Source organism: Mesocricetus auratus, unplaced genomic scaffold (genome assembly GCF_017639785.1).
Source record: "Mesocricetus auratus isolate SY011 unplaced genomic scaffold, BCM_Maur_2.0 Super-Scaffold_100003, whole genome shotgun sequence".
Taxonomy (NCBI): Eukaryota; Metazoa; Chordata; class Mammalia; order Rodentia; family Cricetidae; genus Mesocricetus; species Mesocricetus auratus.
This window is the reverse complement of record NW_024429188.1, coordinates 88,939,398-88,951,213: the sequence shown is the minus strand read 5'-3', so window position 1 is coordinate 88,951,213 and position 11,816 is coordinate 88,939,398.

Sequence of the window (11,816 nt, the reverse complement as noted above, 5' to 3'; positions counted from 1 at the left end):
GATGTGTGTGTGTGTGTGTGCGCGCGCGCGCGCGCGCGCGTGTGTGTTAGTGTATAGAAGCCGGTCAGGAAACTCGAGCAACGGGCCCATACAGTTCCTAGTGAGGTTTCTGATTTTTTTCCCCCTTCGGTTTTTCGAGACAAGGTTTCTCTGTGTGGCTTTGGAGGCTGTCCTGGAATTTGCTCTGTAGACCAGGCTGGCTTCGAACTCACAGAGATCCGCCTGCCTCTGCCTCCCGAGTGCTGGGATTAAAGGCGTGCACCACCAACGCCCGGCAAGGATTCTGAAATTTAAACTGCACCGAACACTAATTCTTTTTCCAATCTGAAACTCTAATACCTGAAGGAAAGTTACGATGAATGCACTACATACTTCACTGAGTGGCTGTGTGAACAACACCGCCAATTCTAAATGTGCCTCGTGGGCGATTATATTTGCCTGTAGGGTGTAAATTTATGAAATCTGTGTATGTATCACGCACACACGCACCGCTCCTTTTTTTTTCTTCGAAATCGTAGGCAAACTAAGAGGGTTTATCACGATTAAGGTTAAGCTTTGACCTAAGAGCCTTGTTGTCCAGTTTGCTTAGAAGGCATATATTCTGATAAAACTTCAGTCTGTTAAACTCCGATTAAATTAGCATCCCAGAGGAAAATCCTAGTACTTAGCTCCCAGCATTCATCTCTACCAGTGTCACACAAAACTAATTTGTTCACCCCCTAAACTAGTCCATTATACACAAGCCCAGCAATATATGGTAAATGATCCGTAATTGTATTTATTAAGTACTATTTTTAAGTAAAAGCATCCAAATACTAATTTTGATTTGATATTTAAATCTCTTGAAATTACATCATTTCCTCCTTCCCCTTTCTCCCTGTAAACTTTCCCATGTGCAAGGGGTGTCCTCTTTTTCTTTAATTGTTGTCACATATATTTCTAAATATGTAAATATGCTTTTAAAATAATTTATTTTGTGTGTGCCAGGGAGTCGTGTGTGTTGTTCCCAAGTTGCAAAGTCCCCAGAGACCACCAGGAAGACCCACCAAACTGCAAAAGCAAGATTTAATGATTGTTCATCCAACCATGACAGGGACCCCCTCTAGCAAGCTAACGCAGCAGCCTCCAGAGGGAATGAAGTTCCCTGTCTAATCCTAGGTTTTATAGACAAAAGTCACAGGATTACATCAGTAGGTACAGGTTGGTTTCTGATTGGTTGACATTTGGAAACAATCAGGAGAACTTGTCAAAGTCATATTTTGGCATGAAATACCTGTGTACCAATTATTCTCATTGGTCAGTGCTGACAGGGAACATTGTGTGGTTTCTATGACATTGTCTTGTCACTTGCAGGTGGCCTGTTGTTCATAGATACCAATAGTTTTCAGAACTATATCCTGGCGACTATAGGGGAGGTTTTGGTCTCCCCTGGAGTTTCTTTTGTGGCCAAACATTTCCCAGGAACCAAGCATCTAGGAGGCTTGGGGAGGGGGGATGACAGAACTGGAGTTTCTTTGTGTTCAGTTTTGGCCCTAGCCAGAGGATCTTGAGTTTCCTTGTGTCAGAGGCCTACGTGTCTCTTCTGTAGCCTGTCATGGTTACTAAAGCAGGGGGCTGAATGAGGGTCTGGTCCCTTTATTTCTAAATTATTAGAAGTGAAGCCTTTGAGTTTAATTTACCCCTTTCATCCCTTCTCTTCTTATAGCTAACCCAATCCTGGGTTACTAGTGGACAATTTTCATTGTTATCTTGTCCCCTATGTAAGGGAGTTTTCTTTGACTTAGTATCTTAACCAGGGAAAAGGGGTGACGTATTCTTTTCTGTGCTACTTCCTGCTGACATTGGGGTGTTGTAGTCAGGGCTCCAAGTAGGCTGAAATGCTAGTCAAAAGCAAAGAGGGAATTTAGGCAATGGAGTATTTATCAGAAGCATCTTGTTGGCAGACTCTGTTGAAGAAACAGGGAGTGTTCACATTGGCTGGACTGGTTTACATCCATAGCAAATCTAGAGTTTGCAGTCTTTAGGAGCAGGCTGTAGTCAACAACTGATGCTCAGATGTGTCTGCCAGAAGTGGAAACCAGAAGCGGGAATCTGTTTGAGAAATGTTTAAATTGGGAACAGAAGTTTAAACTTATATACTTAATCAGAACTTTTAGGTCCATAGCTTTAGTGATCTGGAAGGGCAGGAGACTCAAGACAAGGGGAGAAAAATCCCTTCCTCAGAAACAGACAGGTGTGATATCAAAAAGCTGTACTTATCTGGAGTCCTTTTGACCTGTGAGAAGTGGATCCAAGCTTTATGACCTTTGATCCTCTGAAGCCTATATGAACTTTATTATATAAACATATGAGTATTACCAATCTGTACCAAAATCTACATTGTAGAAAAAACAGATATCAGGTATCTGTAAAACAGCAGGATCAGACTCATACCTTTTGTCCTAGTAAGAACTACAGGTTTGAGTTAGAAGTGTGTACATTTTTCTTCTGTCCAGTGAGTCAGGTATAGATTGGACAGAGGTGCCTTTGGCCTGATGAAAAGCCCTTTAAGTTTATATTTAGATGACAATTAAAATAAATAAATGAGCTATTAAGCTAGCTACAGTCTAACCCTTAATACTAGCAGAGATCTGAGAATGATAAATTTTATACAGTTTTTGAATCTATTAAAAATGACAGGGTCGGGCTGGAGAGATGGCTCAGAAGTTAAGAGCACTGACTACTCTTCCAGAAGTCCTGAGTTCAATTCCCAGCAACCACATGGTGGCTCACAACCATCTACAATTCAATCTGGTGCCCTCTTCTGGCATGTAGACAGAACATTGTATATGTAATAAATAAATAAATCTTTTAAAAAATGACAGGGCCCAGTCCATATACAGTTAGTCATACCCAAGTCTCCATTAGCAGGTAGAAATATCAAAGAATAGCATCAACTTGGCCAGGCCTACAAGGTGAGAGTTTTTCTCTCTGCGGAAGAGAGACATGGAAAAGACTGACCTTATTTTGTCTAGTCAAAAGGGGTGCAATTAATTCTCCAATGTCCTGTTGCTTGTGCACAGTCTGGGCCAGGTCCTGGCAGCAGGTGTGCATTGGGGCATCCTGCCCCTGGTCAACGTTGTGTAGACATCGAGGTGACCTGTAATCTTCTTTGTAGACTTTGGGTCACTGTCAGGATCTGGAATTCTCTGATATTATAATTAACATTTTAAATGCTAATTCTGTAGATCTCTGGAAGCAGTAAGAGTGTTGTCTAGGTAAATCTGGATAGACAACTTTGTTTTTAGTTATTTGTTTTAAGCTTAACCTTTGAAAACATATACAGGGGACTGAGTAAGGTTTATCCCTGTTATAAATTTTTTTTGTACTTAATCTGACTACAATGGCATTAATGCAGGATCTGTCTGGAGAACTGGATTCAAACTGAGAGGCTGTGGAGGGATGTTTTACTCAGAGCCCTCCAGCCTGACTGTAAGCTGTTTTACCTTAGCAAACAGACAGGACATTTAAAGAGACAGAGTAACTTCAAACTGTCGGTGACAAGAATGTAGACCCGAATGTAGATGAAACAGGCAGGATTTTTGTATGTAATGTGTGCCCTACCGGGCCCTGGAAAGGCATGACCTTCTGCAAATAAGTCATGTATAACAGAGCCAGTGAAAGAAGAAAACTGTCAGTGACCAAAATAAAAGGCAAAAAAGGTAAATGACTTATGTCTGGCAGCAGAGTTTTTTGGCAGAAGCTGACTAGATTGTCCCTCTGTCTAGGCTGAGGGAAGGGGGTAACCTAGATTAAAAATAAAATACCAGCCGGGCGTTGGTGGCGCACGCCTTTAATCCCAGCACTCGGGAGGCGGAGGCAGGCGGATCTCTGTGAGTTCAAGGCCAGCCTGGTCTACAGAGCGAGTTCCAGGACAACCTCCAAAGCCACAGAGAAACCCTGTCTCGAAAAACCAAAAATAAATAAATAAATAAATAAAATAAAATACCTTTATGTCCTTAAAACCATTATCACCTGGGTGACTGTTAAATTATAAAGTTTATATAAAAATTTTTAGAACATAAAACTCTGAGTAGATTTTATTGCTTCTTAAAAGGGGGAAGGCACAAGTCAGAAACAGGAGTCTCTTGTTCCACAGACTGAGGTGCACTCTCCCAGCCCCACATCTCTTTGTCAGCGATTGGCCATGCATGAAGGGCTGGGAAAATGGACTTACTTTTTTTTTTCTGGTACAAGTTATGTGAAAAAGTTTAAGCAACCTCACGTCTGATAGAAAACCTATATAAAACTCAACAGTGACATAAACAAATGATCCAAGTAGAAAAATGGGCAAAAGACATGAACAGACATTTTATTACCAAGGATATACAGATGGCAACATCATATTAACCCATTAAAACCTGTACCTTGGCCATTTTGCTTGAATTGGCTGTTAGCCTCCCAAGGTGAGGCACAGCACAGAAAGACTGTGTCCAGGTACCAGGGGAGCACTGGTCTACAGCCAGCAGCTGGGGTGATCCATTTTATGGGAGCTACTGTGTGTAGTCACCATAAATGACTATTATTTTATATTTTTCCTATGGAAGTCAAAGTATACAGTATACAGACTAGAAGGGAGGAGGAGCAGCGCTGGGGAGCACAGAGTGTCTTTGGCTGCCAGTGTTCCTGAAAGAAAAAAAAATTCCCAACCTTTTTAGTCATGATCCCAGATTCTCTGTTTCATGTCCTTTCAATGGGTAAGGTAGAGATGTAGAGAGGAGGAGGGTGTCTGTCCCATGTTAGGTTGCGTCCCAGTCAGGTCCCTACTGTCAGTACCGTCAAGACAAGACAAACAAATAAACACAGCACTTAGACAAAGAAAGGGGCCTATCTCAAAGACTTGCAAGTTTCAGATTCATAGTCGGGAGGCAAACTCCCCAGTAGCTACTCAGATTCAGATGGTGCATCAATTAGCCGGATTTTTACCCAAATTCAGATTCAGAAGACGGGATTCGAGCCCAGATAAGAAACCTAGAAGCAGAGATGTCTCTGCCTTTAATAGCTCCTCTGCCAAGGTCTTTTTTTTTAAAGGAATATAAAACTATTTATTGACCACTGTTCACCATTATTTACAATAAAGTAAATATACAGTTGGATGACATTCTGATACTACAAAGTTACTTTTCTGGCTCATTGAACCAGAACCCAAATACTGAAAAGATTGATCCTACCAGTCAGGAATGAGTCAGATAAAGAAAAAGCATGCAATTCACTAATTTATATTACCAGATTTTGTTCATTTATGTTGGCCGGTCTGAGATTGCCAACGTCATCTCTAACTGTATTCCATATCCCAGCAAACAGATATTCCATGAATCATAACCTGTTAGTAGATTTTCAACTTTTCTACAAAGGAATGGTTCACTAGAGGAACCTTTACATGCCCACTTAGGTATTTTTGTTTGGTTTTTTGACACAGGGATTCTCTGTGTAGTCAAGGCTGACCTAGTCTAAATCAGAGATCCGTATGCCTTCAGAGTGTTGGGATTAAAGGCATGCACAACCACACCCAGCTTAAGTCTTGTTATTAAATCATACTACAACTTTGTCTAATTCCATTTTCTAAAGGGGGAGTTAGTAACGACAAAATTTTGTAAATAAACTACTGTATGTGATAATACATAAATTCTGATATGCTTGCTGTAAAACTATCCAATAAATTACAGAATCACCTACTTATAATCTGAAAGGTTATGGTTTCAGGAAGATGTTCACAGTGATGGAACCTTGTCAATACGTTTTCATCTATGGGTTTTGAGTATTAAAAAACAAGACAAAATGAAAGTTACGTGTCTTATGCAACATACGAATACAAACAAAAAACCCAGAATGTCCCAGAATGGTCTTCTGTGTCTTAGTTAAAAATAAGTTCTGGTTCACTAACGACTGTAAGATCTCCTCAGCGTTTAAGAAAAGCCGTTCTTCAAAGCCAAGGAAATACAACATGGTATCAAATATTCTATTGTGAAAGGAAGCAACTACAGAAAGCTTTTATTTGCCCAAAGGAATCAGTGCCTTTTGAGGCAGAACAAAAACCAAAAATATCCCAGCTACTATCAATACTTTCAAAACCAGCATATCAAACTCGATTTTCATTAGAACGCTATTTTTTTCTACACTAGTAATTCAAAACCCAAGATCCAGATTTTATATATATATAAATATATATAAAAATGCAAACAATTATTGGGCCTCGTCTTCGGGACAAGAATGCCAAGTCATCCTCTCCTCATAAAAGGCAATGACAATCTGAGGACACTTCATATTTGCCTCCTTTGCCAGAACCAAGTCTGCCTCATCTGAGTCCTTCCATTTCATGAGAAACATTAATTCTCCGCTGCTGTCTGTGGCACCAATTATTCGTTCAGGATCAAGACCTCTGGCAAAACCCCTTGGTTTGTCAGCAGCATCTCTCTTCTTCTTCGATTTGCTATCATCAGATTCACTGTCAACTTTTTTACTCTTTCCATTCTGTTTCTTTCCCATTTTTTGCAATGTAGTTTTATTGGAGGCCATTTTTTTTTGAAATCGAAGACTTGAAGAGCGTCCGCGGCGTGGCGCCTTGGGGGTCTCCTGAGGGGGGTTCTGCCAAGGTCTTCTTGATCTGTTTCTTACAGTTTCAGATTGCCCGCCAGTGAAACAGAAACATAAACGTCACGAAAACGTAAAATCACAAATCTGCCACAGAATTCAGTACACAGAACTTGCCAGCCATCACATCAAATAACACAGAAACAAACACAGAACATTTACCTGTCAGGTCGGAAACTTAAGCCTTTAGGGGTCTGGGGTCCTGGGGATCACGGACAAGCCCCCAAATGTTTTACCCAAGTTGCAAAGTCCCCAGAGACCACCAGGAAGACAGACCCACTAAACTGCAAAAGCAAGGTTTAGTGATTGTTTATCCACCAGGGACTCTTTCTAGCAAGCTGACTCAGCAGCCTCCAGAGGGAGTGAAGTTCCCTGTCTAATCCTAGGTTTTTAAGACAAAAGTCACAGGATTACATCAGTAGGTACAGGTGGGTTTCTGATTGGTTGACATTTGGAAACAATCAGGAGAACTTGTCAAAGCCATATTTTGGCATGAAATACCTGTGTACTAATTATTCCCATTGGTCAGTGCTGACAGGGAACATTGTGTGGTTTCTATGACATTGTCTTGTCACTTGCAGGTGGCCTATTGTTCATAGATACCAGTAGTTTTCAGAACTATATCCTGACGACTACAGGGGAGGTTTTGGTCTCCCCTGGAGTTTCTTTTGTGGCCAAACATTTCCCAGGAATCAAGCATCTAGGAGGCTTGGGGGGGTGGTCTGGAGTTTTTTGTGTTCAGTTTTGGTCCTAGGCTCCTGGAGACCAGAGGATCTGGAGTTTCCTTTTGTCAGAGGCCTATGTGTCTCTTCTGTAACCTGTCACGGTTACTAAAGCAGGGAGCTGAGTGAGGGTCTGGTCCCTTTATTTCTAGATTATTAGAAGTGAAGCCCTTGAGTTTAGTTTACCCCTTTCAGTTTGTGGGTGTGGGGGCTTGTGTGCAGGTGACTGCAGGCCATAGGGTTAGATGAAATCCAGAGTTGAATCTCTCCTTCCAACCCCAAGATTCTCGGGGATCAAACTCAGACCTTGCAGCAGATACCTTTATCTATATCTTGCTGGTGCTTAAAACAATCAGTTTGAATCCCAGCTCTTAGGAGGCAGAGGCAGGCAGATCTCTGTGAGTTCGAGGCCGGGCTGGTCTACAGAGAGAGTTCCAGGACAGCCTCCAAAACAATACAGAGAAACCCTGTCTCGAAAGACCAAAAAAAAAATCAGTTTGAGCGGGGCATTGTTGGTGCATGCCTTTAATCCCAGCACTCAAGAGGCAGAGGCAGGCAGATCTCTGTGAATTCGAGACCAACCTGCTCTACAAGAGCTAGTTCCAGGACAGGCTCCAAAGCCGCAGAGAAACCCTGTCTCAGAAAAAAAAAGCAAGAAAAGGAGCAACAAAGGAAAGAGAGAGAGAGAGAGAGAAAAGGAAAAATAGAAAAAAGGAAAGAAGGAAGGAAGGAAGAAAGTTATTTAGGCCCGGTGTTGTTGGTGCACGCCTTTAATCCCAGAACTCGGGAGGCAGAGTCAGGCGGATCTCTGAGAGTTTGAAACCAGCCTGGTCTACAGAGTGAGTTCCAAAGCAATACAGGGAAACCCTGTCTCAAACCCCCCCCAATAGTTTATTTCTAGCCGGGCAGTGGTGGCACACACCTTTAATGCCAGCACTTGGGAGGCAGAGGCAGGCAGATCTCTGAGTTCGAGGCCGGGCTGGACCGACAGCCTCCAAAACAATACAGAGAAACCCTGTCTCATAAAAACAAAAAAAAAAGTTTATTTCTAAGGGACTGTGTGTTTATGTGGGGCGGGGGAGACACGAATTGGCTGATCAAGGTTCCTGCCATCCATTTGCCTTCAAGTGCCAGCCCCACATGGTGAAAGGAGAGACCCTACTTGGGGGAGGGTGTTTTCATATAGCCTCCTTGATGGGGCGCGGGCGCGCGCGTACATGTCAACATGCACACTCTTTTAAAAGTTTCAGGAAATAGATTTTTAAAAAGCAACCAATAAGGTCGTTCCACAGGTAAAGGAGCCTGAACCCAACTGATGGTAGGATAAGAACGGACTGGGGTGGGGGTGGTATCATTTAAACACACACACTCACACACACACTCACACACACTCACACACACACACTCACACACACACACACACACACACACACGAAATGAGTAAAAACTGTTTTTACAGAAAGGATATTTTTTAAGGATTGGAGAGATCTCTCAGGCAAGCTGGCGAATCTTAGAATCTATTTCATCACGGGTCTCAGGTAGCAAAAAGCAAGGACAAGCTCCTGCCAGGTGTCCACTGGAAGTGTCACAGGCATGCTCAAAGTATATACGTTTTAAAAAGGTTTCAAAGGCTGGTGAGATTCATCAGTAAATAAAGCTGCTGCAAGTGAGTCAGATTCCCAGGAACCACTTGGTAGAAGGAGACCTCCCGCTCTAGTGGGGGTATCTTCTATCTAATCTTGAGAGGGCAAATAATTCAGACAAACAAGAAGATGATGTTTTACAAAAGAAAAAAAAAGAATTTAAAATGATGGGGAAGGGGGTGAACTGGAAAGACAGATTAGAGAGTAAAGGTGCCTGCCAAAAGGTCTGGCAATCGGAGTTCAAATCCAGGGACCCACAAGGTTGAAGGAGCGGACACTGGTGGCTTGACCCGATGATCTGTGTTCCATCTTCTCAAACATGTTGGTGGGAGAAAAGTGCCAACTCTGGCGTAGAGTATCTTATAACCTCAGGAAGGCTTTATAGTCCTTACTGTTGCAGAGGACCCAGGTTCTATTCCCAGCACCTGCATCATGACTCACTTCCTACCTACATCTATTTCCAGGGCTTCACATGCCCACATCTGACCTCCACAGGCACCAGACATGCACACCATGCACAGGCAAAACATTCATACACATGAAATTAAGTATACCTAAAAATTAGAATTTTGTTCTCTGCGATGGCTGACAATCTAAGTTCTGTCCCAAGGAAGCATGTGATGAAAGGGGAGCCACAACTCTGGCAGGGTGTCTTCTAACCTTCTCTTGAAGATCTAGAAACGAAACCCAAATAAATGTCTTCTAAAAATGATTTTTAAAGGGATGAGGGCTGCTGAGCTGGATCAGGATAGCAAAGGCACCTGCTGCTAAGTTTGATTATCTGAGTTTGATTCCCTGGGCCTACAGTGTGGAAGGAGCCTGTCTGTAGCATCCTGTCCTCTAACCTTACTCCTGGGTATCAGGGGACACACACACGCACACAAACACACACACACACACACACACACACACACAGAGAGAGAGAGTAAAAAAGTAAATCTTCAAAAATGACTGTAGAGCTGTCTCGGTAGTTAAGAGCACTGACTGCTCTTCCAGAAAACCTGGGTCCAATTCCCAGCACTCACATGGCTGATCTAATTCCAGTCCCAGGGTAGCTCTCCAACCTCTTCTGGCCTCTACAGGTGCTGCACATATGTGGTGCACACATATATATTCAGATAAAAACTCATACACTTCAATGAAAATAAACAAAACCTAATACTTGAAATCTTCAGGGGAAAAAGAAATTACATTACAGATTTTAATTACAAAGAGAGGAAAAGCACTTGGAAAAATAAGACATCACCCAGAGTGGATACAGAATTTTCAGAGGAGAGTCATGCTTAGTTTTGTTTTTTTTTGTTTTGTTTTGTTTTGTTTTTGCAATAGGTACTGTCTTAGGATTTCTGTTGCTCTAACGAAACACCTCGAACAAGAAGCGAGTTGCGGAGGAAAGAGTTTATTAGGCTTACACTTCAGCATTGCTGTCCATCTCTGAAAGAAATCGGGACAGGACTCAAGAAGGGCAGAATCCCTGAGATAGGAGTCACAAGGAAGCGCTCTTTACTGGCTTGCTTCCTGCCCACCCCTTGCTCAGTCTGTTTTCTTCCAGACCCCAGTGCCAGCAGCCCAGCGGTGGCACCACGCACAGTGGGCTGGGCCCTCCTCTATCAATCACTCATTAAGAAAATGCCTACAGCTGGATCTCAGGGAAGGCTTTCCTTAACTAGGGCTCCTTCCCCTCTCATGACTCAAGAATGTGTCGACACCCTGAACCAGCCAGTACAGGCACATAGAAGACTTTGGTGGTGGTGATAGTGTAGGCATGGGTCCCAGAGATAGTTTTGGAACTATCTCTCCCAGTTTTTTTTAACACTGTTCAAAGAATACGTTTTGGAACATGGTTAAAAGATTCAAAGCTACAAAGGAGTTGCAAAAATTGATGGATGAGGGAGGTTTCAAAAACATGCGACTACATGTTATTTGGGGTTTAGGTAGGCAAGTTTCCCTGTTGTTAGTCTCTGACTTTTTTTTTTCGAGACAGGGTTTCTCTGTGGCTTTGGAGGCTGTCCTGGAACTAGCTCTTGTAGACCAGGCTGGCCTCGAACTCACAGAGATCCACCTGCCTCTGCCTCCCAAGTGCTGGGAAAAAAGGCGTGCGCCACCAACGCCCGGCCAGTCTCTGACATTTCTTGAGTCTCTGACTCTGTTAGCTGGAATGACAAAAGCTGGCTTTCAGGATGAAGGACTCTATTCTCCCCTCATGTACACCCAGCTTTCTGTTTTGTTTTTTTTATCCTGCTTCAGAACTGCATAGCATATACTCTGCTTCTAAGTTGGTTCTTTCAACATAATAACATTTTGCTTTAAAGTACTTTATTAGGCCGGGCGGTGGTGGTGCATGCCTTTATAATCCCAGCACTCGGGAGGCAGAGGCAGGCGGATCTCTGTGAGTTCGAAGCCGGGCTGGACCGACAGCCTCCAAAACAATACAGAGAAACCCTGTCTTGTAAAACCAAAAAAAAATTTAAAGTACTTTATTAGGATTTTTGGGGGGCTTTCAAGACAGGGTTTCTCTGTATTGTTTTGGAGCCTGTCCTGGAACTCACTCTGTAGACCAGGCTGGTCTTAAACTCACAGAGATCCACCTGCCTCTGCCTCCCATGTGCTGGGATTAAAGGTGTGCACCACCTCTCAGCAGGATCTGTTTGATAGAACCAGGTACTTGTAAGACAAAAATAAATGTTAATAGATGTTGTCTCTTGGGGAGGAGAACTGTGAGATTTTAGTATCCTACCCAGACTGGTCTTGAACTAATGCTCAAGTGATCTTCTAGTTCAGTAGCCATCTGCCACCACACCCAGCTGTTTACCTGGCAGAG